We start from the raw sequence: 13,684 nt of genomic DNA on the forward strand, positions 1-13,684 counted from the left end.
GTAAATACACAAAAATATCCAAGAGTGTGCCATAACTTTGCTAATAAATTATCTCACGTACCACCATAAAACATGCGTTCAATAATAAAAGCACAGCTAAAATGCCAAAACCCAGGTAAGATCTATTGTCATACAACCCAATCAAATTTTAAACATGAAAAAATATTAAAGTAAACCTCCATTCACCCTTTGACCATGCTATCACACCATTTCTCAGAACCTATCCTAAGACAGAACAGCAAAACACAAAGTGACATACATACAAAATGATCCTGTAACATTATTTATCGTAACAAAAGGCTGGGAACAGACAATGTGAGAATCAATGAATAAAAGGGAGTACAAGCAGCCATGTAAGAAAGACAGGCTTGAAGACCAGGCACAGACAGGAGACAGGGAGCAAGCCAGGAAGGGAGGGAGGGGGAGAGCGAGGGAGAGAAGGAGAAAGAGGAGGGAGGGAGGGAATAAAGGAAAGGGAGGGGAGAAAGAGAAAGACCTCAATGTTTACCGTTAACGATCTGCAGGGTGTACACGCAGTAAGGTCTCAGGGAGGGCCTACACATGGCCAGTCCCACCAGCCAGCAACACTGCGGCAACAGTCTGTCACTGTACTTTGTTTCCCACATGACTTAAGAGACCAAGAAATTGAAAGAAAAAAGCAATCATTGCTCTAAAAGTTGGAATTCTGTAACTTTGGCTTGTAACTCCACACCTGGTCGTCTATGTAATTTAAAAGGCTAATGCACTTAAAATAATTATTAGTTTATGTTTTTTGGATATGTAACGTTTAGAGATGTAATTCTGTGACATCTACAACCAAAGGGGTGGGGATGGAGCTGTAAAGGAGCAGAGTTTTGTATGTTACTGAACTTCAGTTGGTACAAATTCCAATTAGAGAGCTACAACCTAGGATGTTACGTGGAGATGCCACGGTAACCACACGGAAAAACAGCTACAGAGTAGACACAAAAGGAAATGAGAGAGGAATTTAACCATTTCACTACAAAATATTACCTGAAACAGAAAATAATACAGCAAATGAAGATGAAAAAGAGCTCTGAGGCACATGGAAAACAAACTGCACAACGAGAGAAGTCTTTTCTTATCATTACTTGACCCTGTAAATGCATTAAACTCTCCAATCAGAAACAGAGATTGCCGGAATAAGTGACAACACATAATCCAACCACATATGCGTGGAGACGAGACTCACTTTACACCCAAAGACACAAAGAGGTTGAAGTGGAATGATGGCAAGAGATACTCCATGGGAAACAGTATGGAAATTCATCAAAAAATTAAAGACAGAATTACCAAATGAGGCAGGCAATTCCACCTCTGGGTATAAACCGCTAAGAGCTGAAAGCAGGGTCTCAAAAAGATATGTGTAGGGCGCCTGGGTGGCTCAGTTGGTTAAGCGACTGCCTTCAGCTCAGGTCATGATCCTGGAGTCTCGGGATCGAGTCCCGCATCGGGCTCCCTGCTCAGCGGGGCGTCTGTTTCTCCCTCTGACCTTCCCCCCTCTCGTGCTCTCTCTTTCTCATTCTCTCTCTCAAATAAATAAATAAAATCTTAAAAAAAAAAAAAAGATTCAAAAAGATATGTGTATTCATATGTTCATAGCAGCATTACTCACAAGAGCCAAAACATGAGAAAAACCCAGTGCCCATTGATGGATGAAAGGATTAAAAAAAAAAAAACCCAACTGTGGTCTGTATGTAGAATGGGGTATTATGGAGCCTTAAAAAGGAAGGAAATTGTGCAATATGCCACAACACAGATGAACCTTGAGTACATTATGCTAAGGGAAAGGAGCCAGTCACAAAAGACAAATACCGTAGGATTCCACTTATATGAGGTTCTGGAGGGTCACAGTCATAAAAACAGACAGTAGAACGGTGATTACCACTGGTGGAGAGGAGGGGAGAATGAGGAGTTATTTTTAATGGCATAGAGTTTCTGCTCTACAAGACGAAAACAGTTACAGGGATAGATTATAGGGGCAGTTGTACAATGATGTGAAAGTATTTAATAAAACACCACTAAACTACATATTTAAAAATGGTTAAGATGGGGCACCTGGGTGGCTCAGTCAGTTAAGCATCTGTCTTTGGCTCAGGTCATGATCTCAGGGTTCCGGAGTCAAGCCCCAAGTCAAGCTCCCTGCTCAGAAGGGACTCTGCTTCTCCCTCTGCCCTCCTCCTGCTCGTGCCTGCGCTCATGTGCTCTCTCTCACGCACGCACACAGAAATAAATAAAAATCTTTTTAAAAAATAGTTAAGATCGGGCAATACTGTCACTTATGAGAAATATGTATTTGGTCATTCAGATGATTCAGATGACCAAATATATATTTCTCATAAGTATGTGGTCTTCATCCACAGTGCCTGGCTCTCTGCTCCCCAAACCCTCAACGTTTCCCAAGTGTTGAGAGTGCTAAAGGTGTCTTTTGTTGATGAAGGCGACTTCTGGAACCCACTCACTCAAGCTGCCAGGAGGTCCAACCATGTGATCAGAGGGCTGGAACTTTTGGCCCCACGCCTGACCTCTGGGGAGGGGAAAGGGCCTGGAGGTTCAGTCAGCCAATGGTCAATGATTTAATCAATCGTGGCTATGCGAAGAAGCCTCCCTAAAAACCCAAAAGGGCTGGGTTCGGAATTTTCCGGATTGGTGAACACCTGGAGACTGGGAAGAGTGGCTGTCGGGAGAGGGCATGGAAGCTCCACACCCTTTCCCCAGACCGCTCCCTGTGCACCTCTTCATCTGGCTCTTGATTCTTACTCTTTGTCATACCCTTTAACAAACAGGTAAACGTGTTTCCCTGAGTTCTGTGGGCCGCTGCAGCAAATTACGGAGGAGGTCACTGGAACCTCCAATCTGCAGCCAGTTGGTCAGAAGCACAAGTCACATCCTGGGATTTCCGACTGGTGTCTGAATTCGGGGGCAGGAGGCAGTCTTATAGGACTGAGCCCTTAACCTGTGAGATCAGATGCTATTTCCAAGGCAGACAGTGTCAGAATGGAGTTGAAGTCTCAGACACCTTGCTGCTATCCCAAGAATTGCTTAGGTTTGTATGTGTGGGAATCTCTCCACTGCACGATGGAACTGGGTCCAGGAACTCAAGAAGAGGTAATAAATTTTATATTATGTGTATTTTAACAAAGTAAGAAAAAAGGTACATTTAAAAATTAAAACCATTCGCCAGCCTTGGGGGAAAAAAAAAAGACTTAACTGTAAAGCTACGGTCATCATGGCAATGTGGTTCTGGTGAAGGAGCACACACAGATCAGCGGGGCAGAACAGAGCCCAGAAATAAGCCCCCATTAACACAGTCAGCTGCAACAAAGGAGCAAAACTGTCTCTTCGGGAAATGGGTGCCGTGACGGCAAAACATCCCCACAGCAACGGCGTCCAGACACAGACCTCACATCCTTCTCAAAAATTAACTCAAAATGGGCCACAGACCTGAATGTAAAATGCAAAACTAGAAAGTCCTAGATGAGAACAGGGGAAAACCTAGGTGACCCTAGCGTAGTGTGGTGACCACTTTTCGGATACAGCACCGAAGGCGCGATCCAAGAGAGAAATATGTGATGAGCTGGACTTCATTAAAATTCAAAACTTCTGTTCTGCAGAAGACACTATCAAGAGAATGAGAAGACAAGCCACAGACTGGGAGAGAGAATGTTCGCGAAACACACACCTGACAAAAGACTGTTAACAAAATATACAAAGAACTCCTACATCTCAAGAATAAGAAAATAACCTGATTAAAAAATGGACTACAGGGCGCCTGGGTGGCTCAGTTATTTGGGTGACTGCCTTTGGCTCAGGTCATAATCCTGGAGTCCCAGGATCGAGTCCCGCATCGGGCTCCCTGCTCAGCGGGGGGGGTCTGCTTCTCCCTCTGACCCTCCTCCCTCTCATGCTCTCTGTCTCTCATTCTCTCTCTCTCAAATAAATAAATAAAATCTTTAAAAAAAAAAAAAATGGATTACAGACCTGAACAAAGAAGACCCACGGGTGGCAAATAAGCACATGAAAAGGGGCTCCACATCGTCCTGTATCATCAGGGAGACAAGTTTCAACCACAAGGAGACACCACTGCACACCGATGAGAACGGTGCCCAGCGCTGACGGGGATGGGAGAGCAGCAGAGACTCGTACTCACTGCTGATGGGGACGCAACGTGGCGGAGCCGCTGTGGAAGTTGGGCGGAAGTCTCACCAAGCTAGACACAACCGTACTGTATAATCCAGCGACCGTGCGGCTTGGCACTTACCCAAAGAACGTACGAACTTAAGTCAACACAAAAACCTGCACACGGATCTTACAGCAGCTTTTCTCTTAACGGCCAAAACCTGGAAGCAACTAGGATGTCCTTCAATAGGTAGATAAATAAACTATGGTGCATCCAGACAATGAAGAATTATTCAGCGCTAAAAAGAAATGAGCTGTCAGACCATGAAAGACACGGAGAAAGCTCATAATGCACACCACTCAGTGAAAGAAGACAATCTGATACGGCATTCTGGAAAAGGCAAAACTATGGAGTAAATAAAACGATCGGTGTTTGCTGAGGAATGAATAGATGGAGCACAGAGGATTTTTACAAATAATATCATGAAGGAAAACACTGTATGATGCCATATGGCAGATACATGTCTACACTTGTCCAAGCCCACAGAAGGCACCCCACCAAGAGCGAAGCCTCACGTCAGCTGTGGACTCCGGCTGATAGCGACATGCCGGGCTGGGTCTATCACTGGTAACAAACGCACCACTCCACTGGGGCCTACTGATGATGGGGGAAGCGATACGTGTGTGAGTGCAGGGTACGTGGAAAATCTCTGTACCTCCCTCTCACCTTTCTGAAAACCCATAATTGCTCTAAAAAAATTAATGTCTGAAAGTATATTTTAAAAATGCATTCAGATTAATACAAAGATATATCAACAAAAATATTATAAAGTTGATCCTTTAATGGGTCCACTATAAATGTATTTTCTCTTCCTTATGATTTTAAAAACATTTTCTTTTTTCCAGCCTACTTTGTTGTAAGAATACAGCATGTAATACAGAGAACATATAAAATGTGTTAACAGACTTGATGTTATTGGTAAGGGTTCCAGCCAACAGCAGGCTATTATAGTAGTTAAGTTCTGGGAGAGCCCAAAGTTATATGTGGATTTCCAACTGCGTGGGGAGTGGGGGACAGGCAGGGCGGAGTGGGGGGGTTGGTAAGCAGCCCTAACCCCCGGGTTGTTCAAGGGTCAATTGTACAAACATGGGATCTCTATAGTAAAGAGAGAAACGCTGCAGATAACTGGAACTGCACCACAGAAACCCACATTTCAATTTATATTTGAACACCTGCAGAGATGGAGACTTCCCTTCCTGGTACTTTTCTCATATTTATATTTCAGGGCTCCCTTCTGCTGTCTATCAGTGTTGGCCCCATCCATCAACTTTGCTGACACTCTGCCACCGATCGATGCGGCTCAGCACCAGGGCGGCTCTGGTGGATGGCTGACTGCATGCGTGGTCGTTTACCAGCGCTCACGCTATGACAGTTATCGGCCGACTACACCTCCTCTCCACTTCAGCAGCTAATTTCGTCAATAACTTATCTCATGGCCTTTTCCCTTTTATCCAGAAGACAGCAAAACAGAAACATTAAATAAAAGGTTTTCACAATATTTTAAACTAGTTATTAGCATTGATGGTGTAACTCTCAGTGTCCTGGGTGAAACAGGTTTTAACTTTAAAGGAAGATACAGAAATCGTAAGGTTACTGGTAGAGGGAAAAAAGCCCGTGGCTGCTCACAGGCTGTGGTCACCCAGTAGAGAGAGGGCCTAAAACTTCCAATGTGGTGGCTTCTAAGTTGCTTAGATTCAGAAGACAGAACCAGACGATGCTGGTTGAGTTTTCTGGTATCTAACAGAACCTGTTAAAAATCACTTATCCAGGGGGGCCTGGGTGCCTCAGTCAGTTAAGCGTCCAGCTCTTGATTTCAGCTTGGGTCACGATCTCATGGTCATGACACTGAGTCCGCGCTTGGCGTGGCATCTGCTTAGGATTCTCTCTCCCTCTGCGTCCCCCCCACCTTCTCTCTTCCTCTCTCTCTCCCTCCAAAACAAAACAATCACTTACCCAAAAAGCAGCTGAAATAATATGGTTATTTAACAGTTAAATTGTTAAGGTGATTTAAAATGGTTAAAATAAACTATTAGATATTTATAATTAAAACAACAAAAATAAAACTGGATAGTGGTGGGGAGATTGTACACACTGACAAATGTTAAGAAGAGATTTACTGATAGCTTCAAAAATGGAAATACAGACTTGAAGATTTTGCAGCCAATGCAGCAGTGCCGCCAACTTGTACCCCAAGTCACAGGGCGCGGCTGCGCCCCTCCTCAACACGGGCTTACACACAGCTTCTCTTCCACGTGTACTCAAAATCCACACGACACCCACTACACCGAGAACATTCTTCCGGGGACCAAGGGTTCTACTGACCTCAGTGTTTCGTCTAATAATCAGAGAAGCAAATGAGCAAAATCCAAAGGAGTAAAACAAGTTCTGGGACACACACGTAGTGCTGACAAGTAGCCCAGACTCAGGATTCTAAAACAGAACCCACCCTCCATCACTTGGGGCACACCCAGCGTCCTGTTCTAGAAATGAGATGGAGCGGTTTCTGTGAAAGTCAGAGGGGCAGGGATTCGGCTGGAAATGAAAAGCAGATACAACGTGCAGTTGAGGGAAAGAAGACCCGTGGCATCCAGAAAAGTCTGCTTCACAAAGCAGTAGACTAGCTCTGTGAGTGTAACTGTCTTTTCTGCCATGACGGGGATCCCTCTGAACCTCAAGGGCCAAAGGACCACAATTACAGAGACCACTGGGGGGTGGGAGGAGGGCAGATAAAGTGCCAGGGAGAGGAATTCAGGGACATGGGATGTAATACAAGTACACTTCTTCGGGGCCTGGCTCATTTAGAAAATACCTTCCAAAGATCGTTATGGGGAGAAACTAACACAACGCTCCAAACTAAGAAGAAATAAATATGGTATCTACTTTCTTGATTAGAAACTGTTCCACACTCCTCAGAAAATATATGGAGACATATATGCATAATAAAAAATCATTTCTCTCTGAACAAGAAGGCTACTAATATTTACTGAGCATCTACTAAGCGCCAGTCCTGGCCTATATATATTTGAGGTCCTGTTGGACAGTCGGTAGGGAACATGCCCCTACTTCAAGCTCAGAGGTGCACTGCCCTGAGGTCTCACTGGGACGGGCAGGATGAATGGCACAATGCCATCAGGAGGCCCATGTGACTTCAAACCCCTCTGCTGTACAATCACATAAAATCCGCCACAGTTGATTAGTGAACACTCAACTGTTATACAAACATCAAACATTTTGAGTGCTGGTTGTTCAGACATGTTTCTTTTTTGTGATTTGGCTGACCTAATTCTGTGAAGTCCATTTACCCTGTAGCATGCACCAACCCCCTCCTGTCCCTGACCAGATTTGAATTCCTGGCTTTCTAGGGGCTGCTCCTGGCCCCACATCAACTTCCTGTTGGTCAAAAGTGGTGTCTGAACTCACGGAGTCAGATTTTCACCCTTTCCCACTGGATACACATGGCTTAGAGGCTATTCTCCCCAACTGGGAAGTTCGTTCTTGATTCTGCCCTTAGTTCAGCCAGGAATGGACCAGCAGCTTGCAGGTTGTCTCTGTCCACGCTCCTGGGCCCACAGCCATGGTTTGGGCACACGTACAATCTTCTAGACCAACGGGGAGGGATGTGATTCTATTTCTAAGCTCAGCTTCGCAGGAACTACCACTGGCCGTGAGCAGGACACCCAGAGACTGTGCTTAGGGCCCCCGAGACAAGCAAGGCTTTGGCTCTGCTCATGGATGTGTCTCCTGGAGACCTTCTCAAGACTGCCCCACTCTGACTCCTCCTGAGCAGAGCAGACTAGCACATGCACGCAGTGTTGAGCGTGATCCTGTGGGACTCCTTTTGGCTGACTCTTCCCCTGGTTCTGGTGGTGAAGTTTCTCACTGGGCTGCTCTGTCCTTTGTTGGTATACATCATGGATCCTCCCTTTGAACGACTGGCCACCAAGCTCTCCGTTGTTTTCACCACCACCCGTAGGCATGAACTGGAGCAAGGTCTGCAAAGGTCTGGGCCAAGACACAAGAGAATGGAAGAGGACAGCAACCAGTTTTATCTGGAGGGGCACCTTGCTTGCTTCTAAGTGGGCGCTGGGATTAGGGGAGGCATTTTGGCAGCCCTTCCGGCCCTACAAGCTAGCTGGTGGGGCTAACCAGCTGGGGCTCCATTACTCCCAGACTATCAAAACGGGGCAGAGCTCTTGCCTCTGGGTGGGAGCTGGTGAGCAGAAGGGAGGCCCAGTCCACCAGGCCTGGGGAAGTGCGCGGCTAGTGGACACCCCTTGCAGGGTGACGCCCTGGCCCTAGCCTGGCAGCAGCAGGGAGATGGAGCCAGTCCCCAAATTCTGGGCTGCACTGGCAGGAGCAGAAGCTTCTTCCCCACAGAGGCAAATGCCACAGAATCAGTTTGTTCTTACTGAGAGGATCTCTGAAGAATATTAATTAGTCTCAAAAGATACATAACTGGACACTTAGGGATTCTCTTCAATGAAAACAAAAAAGTCCTCCAGCGCTTTTCAACCAGGGGTGATTCCCCGCTGGAGTGCGGGCACTTGGAACCTTGTGGAGACCCTGTTTGTTTTCAAACCTGCTGCTGGTATCTCGTGACCTGGGGCGGGAGTGCTGCTCAGCAGCCTACGGCAGGTAAGACCGACGGCGCCAGTGAAGAGCGACGTGGCCCCGAGTGTCAGCCGTGCTCTAAGAGAGGCTCCTGTTCCCGGGGCACAGCAGGAAGGGCCAGTCTTGAGCTGAACACCAGCTCTGCACTTCACTCACCAATGCTCCCGGCCACTTACCTCGCCCCACTAAAGTTTTCATCTGCACGGGGGGTGGGGGGGAATCGGACTGACTTCAGAGTTGCATTGTAAAATTCAGAGGAAAATCTACTGAAGTCTGCCAGTGAGAGCCGTACGCCGGGAACTCATTTAGCGACCTCTTTCTCAAGTCTGGGGAACTAGTGAAGGTAGACAGGTCAGTCAGAACGTATCTTCACCGAGCCCAGCCCAGGACACCTCTTACATAGTGTCCTAACGCTAAAACGGGTCTGTGCAAACCCACATCCGTGCTAGACGCATTCTCCCTTGAGCCCTCTGGAAGCAGCTGTAGTCCTGCATGTACCATGAGCGTTTTCTTGCTCTTACTACTTTTCTCCGCCAGCCAATGCACCTTCACCTAATCACAGTTCAGGATCTGGAACGTGCCCCATGCAAACCCTTCACCAACGGCACTTCCAAGCCTTGTAGCTGCTCTCTGCCACGGTGCTGCCAGCACGATTCCAGGAGGGTCAGAGGCCAAGTCACTTTCCCAAGGCTCCGGAAGATGGAGCGCTATGAAATGACTTCTGAGTCATCTACTGTATCAAGTGAAGACTTACCCAGGGGACCTTTGTCTGACTACATGTACTTCGAAAGATGTATCTAAACACATAAATAAATTTTGTTATGCATTACTTGCCAAAGGACCCACCACAAGGAGAATATTTTACAAACTGGTTTCAATTAAAAAGGAGAATAGGAAAATTTGTAGTGGATGTTATTTTACAGTTAAACAGTTTTCAAACTTGATTTTTTTTTTCCTCTTAAAATATATGCATGTTTATACGTGTGTGTGTATGTGCTTATGTGTGTTCTGATACAAAAGGAGCCGCGTTGGGACCGGATTCTAGATTCTGTCGGACACATACTTTGAGATGTCAGTGCCAACAGCTCTGCTCTAGGTTTGCTTTCTAATACAGAAAAGAAGAAGAAGGGAGAATCTCTAGAGTCTTCTATATTTCGAATATTCTGTTTCTAAAAGTGAAAGTAATACCTAGGTTCTGTAAACTTATTAAACACTGGAAGCAATATAGTTGTCTTTTTTTTTAAATTTCATTTATTTATTTGACAGAGACACAGCGAGAGAAGGAACACAAGCAGGGGGAGTGGGAGAGGGAGAAGCAGGCCTCCCGCGGAGCAGGGAGCCCAATGCGGGGCTCGATCCCAGGACCCCGGGATCATGACCTGAGCTGAAGGCAGACGCTTAACGACTGAGCCACCCAGGCGCCCCTATAGTTGTCTTTCTTTAAAGAAAAAAGGACATGCTTCACGTTAAATAATTATATGCTGCTTTAAAAATTTAGGGGCAATAGACATATTGCTTATCTTCGAGTACAGTTCACATTACCAACCTCGCAGTAACTGACAGGATTTAAAAAAAGAGACTGAACTGTAGCAAAGTCAGAAGTATGGCCAACTTGCCGTGTCTTACACGTACTACATCTAATAATGTTTAACAGCAAGCACTAGCTACAATGGAGGCCAGTGAAGGCTCAGCAAAAATGAATTATTAAATTGGTCTGCTTATATCCCGTTACAGACTTCTTATGAATACTTGATTTTATTTTGTATAATTGACAAGAGCTGACAGGAAAGGACAGGTTTAATGACAATCAAATGAAGATCAACTAGGCTATGTGTCACACAGGAGAGCTGCCTCAAGTGGTGATAAAGTAAGTGAGGGGACACGATGAGACTGAGCACCGGAGTCTGTCATACACGGTGATAAGTTATCCTGTAATATTAGTAGATTGTCTGCACAGCTCAGGAATCCAATAGCTCTGAGAGAGATGGGCACAGTATATGCCCAACAAAAGAAAAACAGACATTGACTTCACATATGTAATACCAGATCGTTTCCCATTAAACTTAATTTCTAAATCATTTATATGACTTAATGACTCCACATGAAATTTTTAAGCTGGTGGGAAGATGAATAGCACCAAAGAGAGAATGTGGATGAGTACAGTGTCATTTACCTACCCCTGCACCACTAACAGGTGACGGCTGAGCTATTGTAATATGTCCCAAACACTTAAACTATAAGGTCATCACTGAGGAGACAAGTGAAAAAGATATTGGCATTTATAAGAGATTGATGAAAATTAGTTCTAAAGCATTAATTTCTCTTAATACCACTAAAAGAACTGTGTGCATTCAGGAGATATTTGATCTGAATTAAGAAACTGATGAAGCAATTGATTAATTGGAATTTAAGCCATCAGTCCCCAGATCCATCAACAGCTTCATCTGCATTCTAAACAATTAGATGCCGGCCCCACAGAAAGCCCTGTGTTAATACACAGTCAATATGACACCACAAAGAGACTCCCTGAGCTGCAACTGTCCAAGCTCCGACACACCACACAGATTTAAGACTTTTATACTGGCTAGGGTTTGAAGATTTTTATTTTAGTAGACAATGCACTATCAGATTCTTCTGAACTGAAACTGAAAAGTAATAATATCAATAGCGTTAGTTGATACACAAAAAATTCTGAGTATGTGTACTTTTGAAAACGAGACAATTAAAAAACTTAAAATAATCACTTAAAGTCACAGAAACAGAATTTCCAAAGCTAAGAATTCCTGATTTAAAGCAATATCATGACACACATTTTATCCAGCTGTGAAGCTATTTGGTCCATTTCAGAAAAAGAAGAAAAACAGCATGAAATAGCAATCTGACATTTTAATATCTGTATATCTACAATCAGTGAATTGTAACAATTTAAATTTAATAGAAAAAAATAATAAAACTGAGAATTGTAAGCTTAGAGGCGCCTGGGCGGCTCAGTCAGTTAAGCGTCTGCCTTTGGCTCAGGTCATGATCCCACCATCCTGGGATCGAGCCCTGAGTCAGGCTCCCTGCTCGGCGGGGAAGCCTGCTTCTCCCTCTCCCTATGATGCTCCCCCTGCTTGTGCTCTCTCTCTGTCAGATAAATAAATAAAAATCTTTCAAAAAAATTAAAAAAAAAAAAAGATTCTCAAAGAGATCCAGGACCTACAAAATATGAAGTATCATTATACTACAACATGTCCCTATAACATGAAACCCAAAGGAAAACTAGAGGGAAAGAAAATGTTTTTATTTTTATTTATTTATTTATTTTTAATTTTTTTTTTTTTTAAGATTTTATTTATTTATTTGAGAGAGAGAGAATGAGAGACAGAGAGCATGAGAGGGAGGAGGGTCAGAGGGAGAAGCAGACTCCCTGCCGAGCAGGGAGCCCGATGCGGGACTCGATCCAGGGACTCCAGGATCATGACCTGAGCCGAAGGCAGTCGCTTAACCAACTGAGCCACCCAGGCGCCCAGAAAATGTTTTTAAAACGTCATCAGTTTAGGGCACCTGGGCAGCTCAGTTAGTTAAGCGTCTGCCTTAGGCTCAGGTCATGATCCTGGGGTCCTGGGATCGAGCTCCGCATTGGGCTCCCCCTGCACGGCGGGGAGCCTGCTTCTCCCTCTCCCTCTGCCTGCCACTCCCCCTGCTGTGCTCTCTCTCTCTCTCTCTCCGTCAAATAAATAAATAAAATCTCTAAAAAAAAAAAAAAAGTCATCAGTTTAGATATGTTATTTATCCAAAGCTAACATAATATAGAGTATCTCATTTGCCTAATGCTCTAATATTCTATCTATGTTTTGCTGGCTATAAGTCATTCAGAGGCTGAAGAACTAAAACTGCTGTTAGTCACATGATCTTCAACAAGGCATTCATATTGTTCAGCCCTCAGACTCTTCCTCTAGAAAATGGACAGTTCTCATCATCTTCCAGTTTTAAAGTGCTGGATTTCCTTCATCTTTTATCCCCTAACAAAACCTGTTATTTCTTTTAAGTTAATTATCTAAAAAACATTTCCATATTTAGGATAATGTTCTTAATCTCATATATATTTCTACCACAATCATTAAAAGGGTCATTAATATGAAAGCATTTCTCAAACGCAAACATTTTTCTATTCATTATATTGAATACATTTAGAAACAAAGACAAACATCATAAACAATAGGTGATGTAAACAGGGATGGCAATGTGAAAATCTCTGAAAATCCATTTCTCCAGAACTATAATGAGAACATCAGTAAAAATCATCCAAAGCAACTTTTTCAGAACTCTGGAGAATAATCCAAGCCTTGCAACAACCCTGGGTGCATTTACTCGAGACACATGGCTCCATGGAGCTACAGAAGAGGTGAAGACCAGGCCTGGAAGCAGCCAGCTGGCCTCCTTTGGCCAGCCCTCAGAGCACAGCCCCATCTCACTGGACAGGAAACGGAGTCCAGCTGTATTTCTGAGAAGAAAGGGAATGGACTGGAAGAGGAGCTCTCTAGTCTGCTCCACAGGAAGAACAAAACCTCCCGTTGAGTAACACACAATAAAGTAAATGTATCAAGTGTACTTGATTATTAGGTGTAGCTGAACTCTTCTGTTAATGAACACACAGTTCTTCTCCTTGACCACATGAGGCTTCCATCTCATTTCCCCTTTTCCACCTTCTTCTCGCTGGTGAAAGCTCAGGTCATATAAGTTATCATTTATCCTGCGAAGCCCACTTCAACTCACCTACACAAACTGTCTGCTTCCTCTTCTGTTCCCCCCACCCATCTTATGGTAAATAAACGTAAATAAACGTTTGCTGAATTAATAAAACTGCAAATACAGAATAGCAATCAAATT

General features: G+C 44.3%; 1 protein-coding gene across 11 annotated transcripts in view; it reads right to left on the minus strand.

Moving 5' to 3' along the window:
* ATP9B (ATPase phospholipid transporting 9B (putative)) overlaps positions 1–13,684 on the minus strand; it is a 229,832-nt gene that overhangs the window by 166,309 nt on the left and 49,839 nt on the right. The gene's annotated exons all lie outside the window — the stretch shown is intronic.

The sequence above is a fragment of the Mirounga leonina genome, unplaced genomic scaffold (assembly GCF_011800145.1).
Source record: "Mirounga leonina isolate KUSES-001 unplaced genomic scaffold, KU_Mleo_1.0 Mir_93, whole genome shotgun sequence".
Classification (NCBI taxonomy): domain Eukaryota; kingdom Metazoa; phylum Chordata; class Mammalia; order Carnivora; family Phocidae; genus Mirounga; species Mirounga leonina.